Source organism: Pelobates fuscus, chromosome 8, assembly GCF_036172605.1.
Source record: "Pelobates fuscus isolate aPelFus1 chromosome 8, aPelFus1.pri, whole genome shotgun sequence".
NCBI lineage: Eukaryota > Metazoa > Chordata > Amphibia > Anura > Pelobatidae > Pelobates > Pelobates fuscus.
In genome coordinates, this window is record NC_086324.1 from 95,025,774 (window position 1) to 95,039,843 (window position 14,070).

A 14,070-nucleotide genomic window follows, 5' to 3' on the forward strand; every position below is an offset into this window, starting at 1 on the left:
TCTCTACATATACCTGTCACAGCACTATGATTGGTTGGTTTGAAATCAACCAATCAGAGTGCTCTGTGTCATTTTACACAGCATGGGAAAGTTCTTTGGAATTTTCCCACGCTGTGTAATTTGACTCATAACACTCTGATTGGTTACTTAAACTCACCAATCAGAGTGCTCTGAGCCTAATTGCAGGGCGGGGCAAGGCTTTATAAGCCTTTCCCCGCCCTGCAGAGCTCAGTCTGCGCGGAGCCCTCCATGGGTGAAGATGGATAATTTTTTTTTGTGCTTGTTTTTTTTTTTTTTTATTGCGTTATTATGGTTTTTTATTTGGCCTTTTTGGGGGCTGAAAAAAGAAGATTTTAGAAGAAAGAAAACATCCAATGGTACGTTTTTTTTCTTTTTCTTTTTCTTTACAGGTTCTTAGTTAAAGGTCCCCCCTCATTAGGTAGGGGGATACTTTTAAGGGGGGTAGGTAGGGGGATACTTTTTTTGGGGGGGGGGGTGACTAGGGGTTTGGGGACCCCGATTCACCTGGGGGGACATTTTTTTTAGGGCCCCCACCCGCCGCTCAGGGGTGGGGGCCAGGGGGAGGACAATAGGTCACCCCCCTATTGGTATTTAGGTCCCCCCCTTTTTAGTATTTAGGGCCCCCACCTGCCGCTCAGGGGTGGGGGCCAGGGAGAGGACATTAGGTCCCCCCCATTAATAGTATTTAGGGCCCCCACCCACCGCTCAGGGGTGGGGGCCGGGAGGGGGACATTAGTTCCCCCCCTTATTTTACTGTAGGGCCCCCACCCACCGCTCAGGGGTGGGGGCCAGGGGGGAGGACCTTAGGTCCCTCCCCTTTTTTAGTATTTAGGGCCCCCACCCACCGCTCAAGGGTGGGGGCCAGGGGGGAGGACATTAGGTCCCCCCCCTATTAGTATTTAGGGCCCCCACCCTAGAGCGTGGTACCGCTCTGTAATCCGTGAGTGAAACTGTTGATTATTCCTATATCCAGTTGGTTTTACAATATACACTATGTGTTGCATTTTCTTTCATTAACGTAGGTTCTATCTGTGATATTCATCTACCAGCATTACCTTGTATACAAGTATAAGTATATACTTTGCTTTTCAAATCAATAGCTATGTCTATCAATAGCTATTTGTCAGCTGTAGACATGGCACATGTTGGTTCTACCTACATAAATTCTAAAAAAAAACAAAAATGAAAGTGTAGGTACACTAAAAACTGAAACGGGGGTGTTAGTTAATGAAGCCCAGGAAAAGGCAGGAATTTTAAATAACTATTTCTCCTCTGTATATATTAAGGAAGAACCCATGGCAAAAGATGTGCAAATGATTGCTACTAAAAACTTGCAGAATAATTGTAATTGGTTAACTCAAGACAGGGTGCTGCAGCAACTAAAGAAAGTTAATATAAACAAAGCTCCAGGGCCTGATGGTATCCATCCACGTGTACTTAACCCCTTAAGGACCGGACTGTTTTTGCGATGTTGTACATTTGCGACCAGGCATCTTTTTACACTTTTGTGGTGTTTGTGTTTAGCTGTAATTTTCCGCTCTCTCTTACTGTTCCCATACAAATTATATATATTTTTTTCAGGACAAAAGGGGCTTTCTTTACATACCATTATTTATATAATCTCATGTAATTTAATTTTTAAAAAATGAAAAAATATGATGAAAAATTTAAAAAAATACATGTTTTTTGACTTTTATGTGAAAAATCTTTTACTCATCTACAAAAGCAAATGAAAAAAACTGCTAAATAGATTCGGAGTAAAAATACCCAGTGTTTACGTGCTTTTTGCTATTTTTTTGCATGTTATAGGGCTATAAGTACAAGTAGGATATTGCGGTTTCAAAACATACATTTTTAAAATGTATCAATAGTGACATTGTAACACTGTTATCTGTCATAAATCGCTGAATAACACCCCACATGTACATATTTTTTTTAAAGTAGACAACCCATGGTATTCAATATGGGGTATGTCCAGACTTTTTTAGTAGCCACTTAGTCGCAAACACTGGCCAAAGTTAGCGTTCATATTTGTTTGTGTGTGAAAAAAGTAAAAAACTAAATTGAACGCTAATTTTGCCCAGTGTTTGTGACTAAGTGGTTACTAAAAAAGACTGGACATACCCCATTTGCAATACCTTGGGTTGTCTTCTTTTGCAAATGGTATGCCATCATGGGGGTAATTCTCATTCCTGGGCTACCATACGCTCTTAAAGGCAACTTAACCAACCTGGCCATTTTCAATGTAAAAATATTTGACCCATATATTTGACCCTGTAACTTTCAAAAACGCTATAAAACCTGTACATGGGGGGTACTTTTATACTCAGGAGACTTTGCTGAACACAAATATTAGTGTTTCAAAACTGGAAAATGTATCACAACAATTATATCATCAGTAAAAGTGCTGTTTGTGTGTGAAAAATGCAAAAAAAGTCACTTTCACTGACAATATCATCGTTGTGATATGTTTTACTGTTTTGAATCACTAATATTTGTGTTCAGCAAAGTCTCCCGAGTAAAACAGTACCCCCCATGTACAGGTTTTAGGGTGTCGTAGAACGTTACAGGGTAAAATACAGCGACAGCAAATTAAATTCTCTGGACTTTCGACCTGGGTTGGCAGGCAGGTCCCTTAAATTGCAATCAATAAAATAACTTAATTATGTAAAAATATTACATAAATACGCACGTAGAATTTAAATATATATGCATATTTATATATTTGAAGTCTACGTGTATATTTATATAATTATTTATGTAATTTTGTATATGGACATATGAATAGTTTGTATTCTTTTTATTTATTTATATATACATAGATATATATACAATTTCATTCTAAGTGTATTTTTATATAAATATATATATATATATATATATATATATATATTAATATCAAAATACAGTTAGAATAACATTTTGTATAGATATAATTTTTTTTTAAAATTTTTATTATTATTTTTACATGTTTAATTTAATTTAAATTACTTTTTATTTGTATTTTATAATATATATATATATATATATATATACAATATATATAGTTATTATATATATTATATATATATACGTGTGTAATTTAATTATAAGTGTATTTTTATATTAATATATGTACATATTAATATAAAAATACACTTAGTATGACATTATATATATGATATATAGACGTATATTATATAGGTATAATATATGTCTATATATCATATATCATATATATATATATATACACATATATAATAATAATTTTTTTTATTCACTTTAACTTTATTTTTTTTATGATTTTACACTTGCAGGGAGACTGCCTGTCAGCACAGACAGTCCCCCTGCAGGCAGACACATGGACACCTATTGTGACCATGTGGTCGCCCTGTTGGGCGATCACATGGCCACAGGGGTCCTAATCCGCCATGGGGAGACTGTCTGGGCTGCAGTCATTCTCCCCACAACGGGAGCACCGCCGATTGCCGCCGGGGGAACGACGGCGATCGGGTAAGTACCTCTTAAATTTAGGACGGTTCAGGACCGTCGTCGGTCGGCAACGCAAAAATGCCGATGACGGTCCTGAACCATCCTGCGTCGTTAAGGGGTTAAGGAACTATGTGTAGAAATAAGTGAACCTCTGTTTTTAATCTTTCAAGATTCTTTTCTATCAGGAAGTGTTCCGCAGGATTGGAGGAAGGCAGATGTGGTTCCTATATTCAAAAAGGGTTCAAAATCCTTGCCTGGAAATTATAGACCTGTGAGCTTAACTTCTGTGGCTGGTAAAATATTTAAAAGGTTATTAAGGGATAATATTCAAGAATTCCTTGAGAAGAACATGGTTATCAGCAAAAATCAGCACGGTTTTATGAAGCACAGGTCATGTCAAACTAACTTGATTGCATTCTACGAAGAAGTAAGTAGAAGTATAGATCAGGGTGTTGCAGTGGATGTGATCTATTTGGATTTTGCCAAGGCATTTGATACAGTTCCACACAAAATAAGGTTCAAACTCAAGGAAATCGGTCTAGATGAAAATTCTTGTTCTTGGGTAGAACATTGGCTTAAAAACAGAGTACAAAGAGTTGTCGTTAATGGTAAATTTTCAAGCTGGACAGAGGTGGCAAGTGGTGTCCCTCAGGGGTCTGTTTTGGGACCTCTTCTATTTAACATGTTTATAAATGATCTTGAAGACAACATTGAAAGTCATGTTTCAGTGTTTGCAGATGACACAAAACTTTGTAAAATAATACAATGTGAGCAAGATATTAATTTGCTGCAGAGGGATTTAGACTGGGGGACTGGGCACTCAAATGGCAGATGAAATTTAATGTTGAAAAATGCAAAGTTATGCACTTTGGCATAAAGAATACACAAGCAACGTATACCCTTAATGGATGCGAATTAGGGATAACAACACATGAAAAGAACTTGGGAATTGTTATATCAACAAACTATGCAACAATGTGCAATGTCAATCAGCAGTGGCCAAGGCCAGTAGGGTGTTGTCATGCATGAAAAAGGGCATTCATTCTCGGGATGAGAATATCATTTTGCCTCTTTATAAATCACTGGTAAGAGCACATATTGAATATGCTGTGAAATTTTCAGCACCTGTTCTAAAGAAGGATATTATGGCACTAGAAAAAGTGCAGCGGCGGGCTACAAAATTAATAAAAGGAATGGAACATATCAGCTATGAAGAAAGGTTAACAAATTTAAACCTATTTAGTTTAGAAAAACATCGCCTGAGAGGGGATATGATAACATTATACAAATATATTCGGGCCAATACAAACCATTGAGTGGAAATCTATTCACAAACCGGACTTTACATAGGACACGAGGCCATGCGTTTAGACTGGAAGAAAGAAGATTTCGTCTAAGGCAAAGGAAAGGTTTTTTTACTGTAAGAACAATCAGGATGTGGAATTCTCTGCCTGAAAAAGTGGTTTTATCAGAGTCCATACAGATGTTCAAACAGCTACAAGATGCATACTTGCAAAAACAGAATATTCAAGGATATAATCTTTCAATGTAGGGTAGTAACTGCTTGATCCAAGGATAAATCTGACTGCCATTCTGGGGTCAAGAAGGAATTTTTTTCCATACATTTCATATTTTCATATATACATTATAATAAGGATCAATGCATATAGCCAAACTCCATTCCCAGATTTAAGTCCTGACACAGAATTAATCATATGGATGATGATTGGAGGTGCAGTCACATCCGATCGAACATTTCATCTGTCTGTGCTTCCATGATTCCATTGTAAAAGAATACAGCACTTCTCTTCCATATATGTTTTGTAAAGGACGTTCCATGTTTGCTGTTCTACTTTGTCTATTGTTCCCTCCTGACTTTCTAAAACCTTGAAAATATATTTTCATTGATGTTTGCAGTCATGTTCATTGCCAGACATATTCATGTACACCTAGTTATAAATCTTCTGAATGATCTCTACTTAAAAATATTCTTTAAAATTCCACTTAAAAATGACATAGTTTACTATGCAATCGTTTCTTATTTAGTTTTATTACCAATTTACATTTTCTTACCAAAACAAATATTTTAATATACAGTACATGTTTTACATCACTTATAAAATTAAGCATGGAGTGAAATAAAGAGCTAACAATAGGATATAAATTTGCCTAACGATTCTTTGAAATGTCCCATCTCCCTATACAAAAGTATATGCAAACCAATTATACATATGCACCTCTGTTTATTAAGACATCCACACACACTTGCAAACATATATAATGGTATCCTCCATATTAATAGTATTCACTTTTAGTCACTGTAATACATGGTATAATGATAAATTACTGGGACATAGCAATACCAGGGTACTCTTTATATAGAAAAGACAGGAAAAGCAAAAAAAAGGGGGAGGGGTGGCACTGTATGTGAAGGATAGCATAAAATCTAGCGTAATAAAATTTAGTGAGGCGAATATAAAGTCCGTTTGGGTTATGTTAGAATTTGGTAATCACACAGTAACTTGTGTAGGTGTGATTTATAGGCCCCCAGAACAAATAGAAGAGTTAGATAATCTACTAGTTCAGGCTATAACTAAAATGACAATGAAAGGGGAAGTTATGGTGACTTTAATCTTCTTGATGTGAACTGGAAAATCAAAATAGCAGCTTGTGCCAGGAGCACACATATTCTAAATTCCCTAATGTGATTGTCTCTAAAACAAGTCCTTGAGGAGCCAACTTGTAAGGAGGCCATATTAGATTTAGTGTTAACAAACAGAGATTTGGTATCATACATTACTGTAGGTTAAAGTTCAACAGTCAGTGTGGTTTAATATAAGAACAATGACTGAGTCACGTCACACAAAAACAAAAGTTTTAGACTTTAGAAAAACAGGCTTTTCTAAAATCAGAATATGTGTAAAGGAGTTATTGTCAGACTGGAGCAGTTTAAATGGAGTCCTAGAGAAATTAGATTATTTAAAATTTGCCCTACTGAAGGCAACAGAAAATTGCATTAGGATTGTCAGTAAAAGCAAAAGATTAAATAAACTACTGTGGTACTCTGAAAAAGTGGCAATAATAGTAAAAAAAAAAAAAATGTGTTACATGTGAGTTTACAGAGGAAGATGTTCTATTTCAACTGTCAAAAGTAAAGACAAATAAGTTGATGGGGCCTGATGGATTACACCCTAAGTTATTTTTCATCCCCCATGGTCTCTGGTATGCCTCGTATGTGGATGTTTCGCCTTCTGTGGCGGACTTCCAGCGTTGTGACCGTCCTCTTGAGCTGCTGGACCTGTGAGCGAAGGTCCTGCACAGTGTCTCTGGAGATCTCTTGCTGGGCGTCTCTGGCACTTTCTCTGACTTCAACTTCGGTGAGCCTCTTTTGGATGACCCCCACCTCCTTCCTTGTGGTCTGCAAGTCTGCCCTTCACACTCCCCTCATTTCCTCTAGGAGGTCTCTGATATCCATCTTAGTTACTGGGGATGAGTCTTCCTCTGATTCGGATGCCTGACACTGGGCTCCGTCTTCTGCCAGAGATGAGGTGGGGCTGTCTATGCCCTCCTGGGAGCCATCCGAGGCTTCCTCTTCGCTGGTTGTATCAGGCGCCATTTTGGCTGGTGCAGCCAGGTTAGGCCTTGAGAAGAAGAGCCGAATATCGGGCGTCTTAAGCGGTTCTGTCACTGTATGGGGGGTTGGTATGTTGTTTTCGGATAGTCCCGTTTGCGGGTTTTTAGTCTCTGTTTTCGTGTCTCTATAGCGGAGCTGCACGGGAACGCGTCCTCCTCCACCACAACTACATTTTATTCACTTTGAATACTTCTGTGGCACGGTTTACCACTCTGTTTTTGCACATTTGGTCACTATTAACAGGTATTGGGAAAGCCTGCTGGTTCACTGCTGCCTTTTCCATTTACCTGATGGAATACACCCTAACTTATTAAAAGAGCTTAGTGGTGTACTAGCAAAACCATGAATCGATTTATTTAACCAATCATTGTTAACAGAAGTAGTCCCAGAAGATTGGAAGTTAGTGAACGTTGTACCCATTCACAAGAAAGGTAGTGGGGAGGAGTCGGGCAACTATAGGCTAGTAAGCCTTCTTTCAGTAGTGGGGAAAGTAGTGAAAACGATGTTAAATGATATGATTGTTGAATATCTAAAATCACATGGATTTCAAGATCAGAGACAACATGGGTTTACTTCAGGGAGATCATTCCATACTAATCTTATTGTTTTTTTTTTTTTTTATAATAATAGATCAGGGTGGTGTAGTAGACATTGCTTATCTAGATTTCAGTAAGGCTTTTGACACTGTTGCACATAGAATTAATTTTGGATTGCAATATTGTTGAATGGGTAAGGCAGTGGCTGAGTGACAGCCAACATAGGGTTTTAGTCAATAGAGTATTTTTGAAGCATGGTCTTGTTACCAATGGTGTACCTCAAGAATTTGTACTTGGACCCATTCTCTTTATTATTTTTATTAGTGATATTGCAGAAGGTCTTGATGGTAAGGAATGTTTTTTTACTGATGATACTAAGATATGTAACAGGGTTGATGTTCCAGGAGGGATAAGCCAAATGGCAAATGATTTAGGTAAACTAGAAAAATGATCAGAGCTGTGGCAACTGACATTTAATGTGGATAAGTGCAAGATAATGCATCTTAGATGTAAAAACCCAAGGACAGAATATAGAATATTTGACAGAGTCCTAACCTCAACATCTGAGTAACGGGATTTAGGTGTAATTATTTCAGATTACTTAAAGGTAGGCATACAATGTAATAGAGCAGCAGGAAATGCTAACAGAATGCTTGGTTGTATAGGGAGAGGTATTAGCAGTAGAAAGAGGGAAGTGCTCATGCCATTATACAGAACACTGGTGAGACCTCGTATGGAGTATTGTACGCAGTACTGGAGATTGTATCTCAAGGAAAAATATTGATACTTTGGAGAGTGTTAAGAGAAGGGCTACTACACTGGTACATGGATTGCAGGATAAAACATACAAGAAAAGGTTAAAGGATCTTAACATGCATAGCTTGAAGGAAACACGAGACGGGGGGATATGATAGAAACATTTAAATACATAAAGGGAATCAACACAGTGAGACTATATTTAAGAGAAGAAAAACTACCACAACAAGAGGACATAGTCCTAAATTAGAGGGGCAAAGGTTTACAAATAATATCAGGAAGTATTACTTTACTGATAGGGTAGTGGATGCATGGAATAGTCTTCCAGCTGAAGTGGTAGAGGTTAACACAGTGAAAGAGTTTAAGCATGCATGCAATAGGAATACGGCTATCCTAACTATAAGATAAGGCCAGGGACTAATGAAATTATTTAGAAAATTAGGCAGACTAGATGGTCCAAATGGTTCTTATCTTTCGTCACATTCTATGTTTCTATGTTTCTATGTTACTATTCTTTAGCGCTGTACAATAGGTGGACAAACAGACAAGTATTTGCAATAAGATGAGTTGGACTCACAGGAGCAGAGCAGGTAGAGGGCCCTGCTCAAACGAGCTTACATTCTAGAGTGAGTGGGGTAAAGAGACACAAGAGGTAAGGGTAGGATAGTATTTAATGCATGGCAAAAAGTAGGTTAATAGAATAGTTAAAGGAACACTATAGTCACCAAAACAACTTTAGCTTAATGAAGCAGTTTGGGTGTATATATCATGCCTTTGTAGTTTTACTGCTCAATCCTCTGCCATTTAGGAGTTAAATCACTTTTGTTTCTGTTTATGCAGCCCTAGCCACTCCTGTGATTGACACAGCTGGCATGAAAACAAAATGGTTTTATTTTCAATCTGATGCCACTAACTTTAAATGTTTGTGTCTCCTGCTTTGTAAATTGAACTTTAATTACACACAAGAGGCTCCTGCTTGGTCTAGCAAGCTATTAACAGAGCAGGAGACGAGAAAGTCTAAGTTAAACAGAATTTAAAATAAAGGAAGTGTGAACATTAGATGACTCTTTACAGGAAGTGTTTAGGAAGGCTATGCAAGTCACATTTAGGGAGGTGTGACTAGGATTGTATAAACAAAGTGATTTAATGCCTAAATTGCAGGGAATTGAGCAGTGAGACTGCAGGGGCATGATCTATACACCCAAACTGCTTCATTAAGATAACGTTGTTCTGCTGACTATAGTGTTCCTTTAACATAAAGGGTTAGTGTTTTGGAAGACACATTTGCAGGAAAGGAATCAAGGTGGGGGAATTATTTATATTAACAATTTATATGATTTCCTAAATAAGTGAGTTTTTAATGCTCTGTGGAGGAACTGAGTATGGACAAAAGACAAAAGGCTAAAGGCTAATGGAGCAGGGAAGGGAGTTCCATAGTAACAGAATTAGGGATGTGCATGGGCAAAAAATGTAATTGGGTTCGGTTAGGAAATTTGGTTAATTAAAAAAACTGCTTCGGCAGTTCAGTTCGGGACTTCGGCAATTCGGGACTTCGGCGATTCGGACATTCGTAAGCATTCCTTTCTTGTTTTGCCATCTTTCAAAAATCCGAAGCACTTTGTCACCACAACCACTTACACATCTGTAGGGCTCCCTAACCCCGACAACCACTTACACATCTGTAGGGCTCCCAGTGCCTGGACTGCCACAACAACCACTTACACATCTGTGGGGCTCCCTAAGCCTAACCCCTAAATCTAACCATTAACTACCACAACCACTTACACATCTATAGGGCTCCCAGTGCCCGGACTGCCACCGCTCCCAGTGCCCGGACTGCCACCGCTCCCAGTGCCAGGAATTAGCTTATTGGTCAAGATTCCTGTGATCATTCACGTAATTTTCCTTCCCTCTCTTGTTTTGCCACTTTTTAGAAATCCAAAGCACTTTGGCACTTCAGCACTTCGACAACTCGGCAATTTGGTTCGGTTCAGCATTTCGGAAATTCGGCACTTTGGAAAATCGGCAATTCAAACTCCAGACATTTGGAAGCATTCGAATGTCCGAATTGCACAAAATTCGTCTGAACTTACATTCGGAACGAAACAAATTGTGCATGTCTAAACAGCACAGCCCTAGGTCTTGAACGGGCAGAGGTGTGAGTAAAAATAGAGGATTGACAAAGATCTTTGTCAGAGCATAGGGGTCTGGACAGCACATAATTGTATATTAATGAGAATAGGTAGGAGCAGCATTATGTAGAGCAAGCATGTCAAACTCAAAGTCTGGCACGGTCCACATAAACAAGGTTTAAGTTTATGTGGGCCACAACAAAAAAAAACCTTACATTTTCATAGAAACATAGGTTTATTTTAAAAAGTACAGTATAAAAAAACAGCATCCCCCTCTACTAAACCACAGCACCCCCCTCTACTAAATCCCAGCCCCCCTCTACTAAACCACAGCAAACACCCTGTGCCAAATCTGATCCTCCCGCTACTTCTTGAAACCCTGTGAAGGTGGAGCACGTCGATGTCACGTGGTGTTGCGTGCCTCCATGCACCTCCAGTCGCAGCCAATGCAACACTGACACACACACACACACACACTCACAGACAGACACACACACACAGAGACAGACACACAGACACACACATACTCACTGACAGACACACACAGAGACACACACATACTCACTGACAGACACACACAGACAGACCCACACACACACACACATACTCACTGACAGACACACACACACACACACACACACTGACACAGACACACTGACAGACACACACACACACACACACACACACACTGACAGACACACACACATTTAAACATTCTTGCACTCACCTTTGGGAGCTGCTATGGGGATCTTCTGTCTGGAGATCTCCTTTCTGCTCCTCACTGCTCCCTCGCGCGGTTTAGTGATGCCGGGTGCCGGAATATGACATCATATTCCAGTGCCCGGCTTCACTACAGATGGCGCAAGGGAGCATTGAGGAGCAGGAACACTGAGCTCCCTCGCTGGGCCTCCTACCCGGCCGCTTGCGGCACGCGAACGGAAGTTTGACTTGCTTGATTTAGAGATTTGTAAACAAGCACCAGAATTTTAAATCAGGCCCTAAATCTTATGGTAAGCCAGTGTAGGGATTGACAGAGAGGCAAGGCACGGGAGGTGCAGGTGGACAGGAAGATGAGCCTTGCCGCCACATTCATTATAGACTGGAATGGGGCATGAGGGAATGTAGAAGACCACTGAGAAGCAGATTGCAGTATCTAAGGTTAGAGATTATAGCAGCATATCCAATGTTCGATAGGGGTGGATGTGAGCTATGTTTTTGAGTGACTACACATAAGGGGTAAAGGAAACGTTGGAGTCAAAGAGAACACCTAGGCAACGAGCCTGCATGGTAAATCTGATGGTAGTGCCATTGACTTAGAAGGAAGGTAAACATGGTAGTGGAAACACTTGAGGGAGGAAAATGAGAACTTCTGTATTGGACAGGTTAAGAATAAAGTAGTTAGCAGCCAGCCAGTTTGAAATAGCATAGAGGCAGTAAAAGACACATATTAAGACAGACAGATTTGTGTGTCATCTGCATAGAAGTGAGTTGTAGAGTAGAGGAAGAGCTAGAAAAAGAAAGACTGAAAGAGCACTGGGAGAAGTAGGAGGAGACCTAATCTTGTAAACAGAGATTACGGAGGATTAGAAAAAGTTGTGGCTGATCAACAGTGTCGAAAGTAGCAGAAAGGTCAAGGAGAATTAGAAGAGAGAAGTGGCCACTGGCTTTAGTAGCAATGAAATCATTGGATACGTGTTCAGAGCCGTTTTGACAGAGGGACAAACGCAGAATCCAGACGGAAGTGGATCAAGCAGAGAGTTCGATTTAAAGAAGTCTTGTGTACACAACTCTCTCAAGGATCTTGAAGTCAAAAGATAGTAGTGAGATAAAGTGGTAGTTGCTCAGGATCAAGATTGGTCTTTTTTTAGAATCAGGTTGGTGGTTGCATACTTAAAGGGTGAAGGAAATATGCAAGAGTAGAGGAAGAGATTGAATATTTTTGTGAGGGGCATAGCAAGAGAAGGAGACAAAGCGCAAATGAGATGTGAGGGCAAGGATTCAGGGAACAAATGTTGGGGCTGGAGGACCTAAGCAAAGCAAAAGACACTTCAGGTATAGTGGGTGTGAGTGAGCATAGCAGAGAGGACAGAGGGTTGTTGGGGTAAGTATTGGCAGGTATAGGCGAGACAAAGAAAAGAAAAAACACAGTTTTTCTTATACGTGTGAATTGAGGCGCTTAATACTTGGGGTGTGATATCAATTTAATTATCAGCAGCTGTAGCACTCTTAGGGTCCTCCTATTAACCCAGAAAAACAGATATATACATAGACACTTGTTTGTGTGAAAACAAATCTAACTAAAAACTAAAAAGTTTAGATAATAATCCCCTTAACTTAGACACAGTGGAATAGTGCAGCGCTAGACAGAAGGCTTACCCTTATAATGTAGGGCGTTGCTCATATATAACCGGAAAGAAATATAAACAGAGAAATACGTGATAGTGCAATATTGTTATATACACTAATTAACACTCTGAAAATTAGAGAAATTAATGCTCACAAATCAAGAGCCTTTTAGACGTTGTGGCTCTGAACATATGCGCTTGCTGTGCCTTTAAGGTAGTAACAGTAATCTTCTCATTTGCCCCCTTCACTGGTTCAAGTGGAATATGTGTACATGGAAGACATAAGCAGGTGGCAAAAAGTAGTGCAGATGTTAATGGACTCTTTGGGTTACAACTTGAAAGATAAAATGAAAGTTGCTCACCTGATTCTAGAGCCTATAAATAACTGGCTCCAAGTTTGTACACTTACTTGCCAATATCTGGAGTGGCAAGGGACCCCCTTTAAATCAGCATGGAACAGATGGTCCAAGAGGATAATGGATTTATCAAAAAACTTTTATTACAGAAAATAAAAAATACTCCAACATGGAGATAAAAACAAATAATTCCACATAAGGTATATCAAATAAAAAAAAATATAAAAATATATATAATAAGTCCTTTTGGCGTCCGAGACGCGTTTCGCCCGCTGTGCAGGCTTTCTCAATCGGCATTCTGTGTCCATCTTTAATTCCATGTTTATAGGGCAAACCCAGCGTTCATTCTTCCAATCAGCAGTCCGTTCGGCAGAGGGGATGGTTTCTCCTCAGCTGAGTTTACAAATCTCTTTCCTAAACTTGGATATCTTTTTATTGATGTAAGTAGCAAAGATTGTAGCGGTCAAGTTAGTAGGAGATGGAGCATCGACATGGTAAAGCAGAGAGTTAAAACTGTGAAAGAGGTGTTAGGGTTATTGAGAGAGCATGGTTATGAAGGGTATTGAAGTAGTTATTTTTTTCCAGAGGAAAGAGCCAACCTGCACAAGCGTAGCATACATTTGTAGTAGAGGAAGTCAGACGCAGAATAAGACTTTCTCCAGCAGCATTGAGCAGTTCTGGAGCATTTTTGGAGGCAATGGGTCAGTTTAGGCTAAGGTTGTAACTGGTGTTGCTTACAATGTTTAAATACAGGAGGTTCCATGATTTCTAGTCCAGAGGAAAGGGTGGAGTTATAGAGGGAAGTTACAGAGAAGGTCA

At 39.2% G+C, this 14,070-nt stretch overlaps 1 protein-coding gene across 1 annotated transcript in view; it reads left to right on the forward strand.

Annotated features, from left to right (window-relative positions):
* TMEFF2 (transmembrane protein with EGF like and two follistatin like domains 2) overlaps nucleotides 1-14,070 on the forward strand; it is a 662,476-nt gene that overhangs the window by 453,622 nt on the left and 194,784 nt on the right. The window lies entirely within an intron of this gene.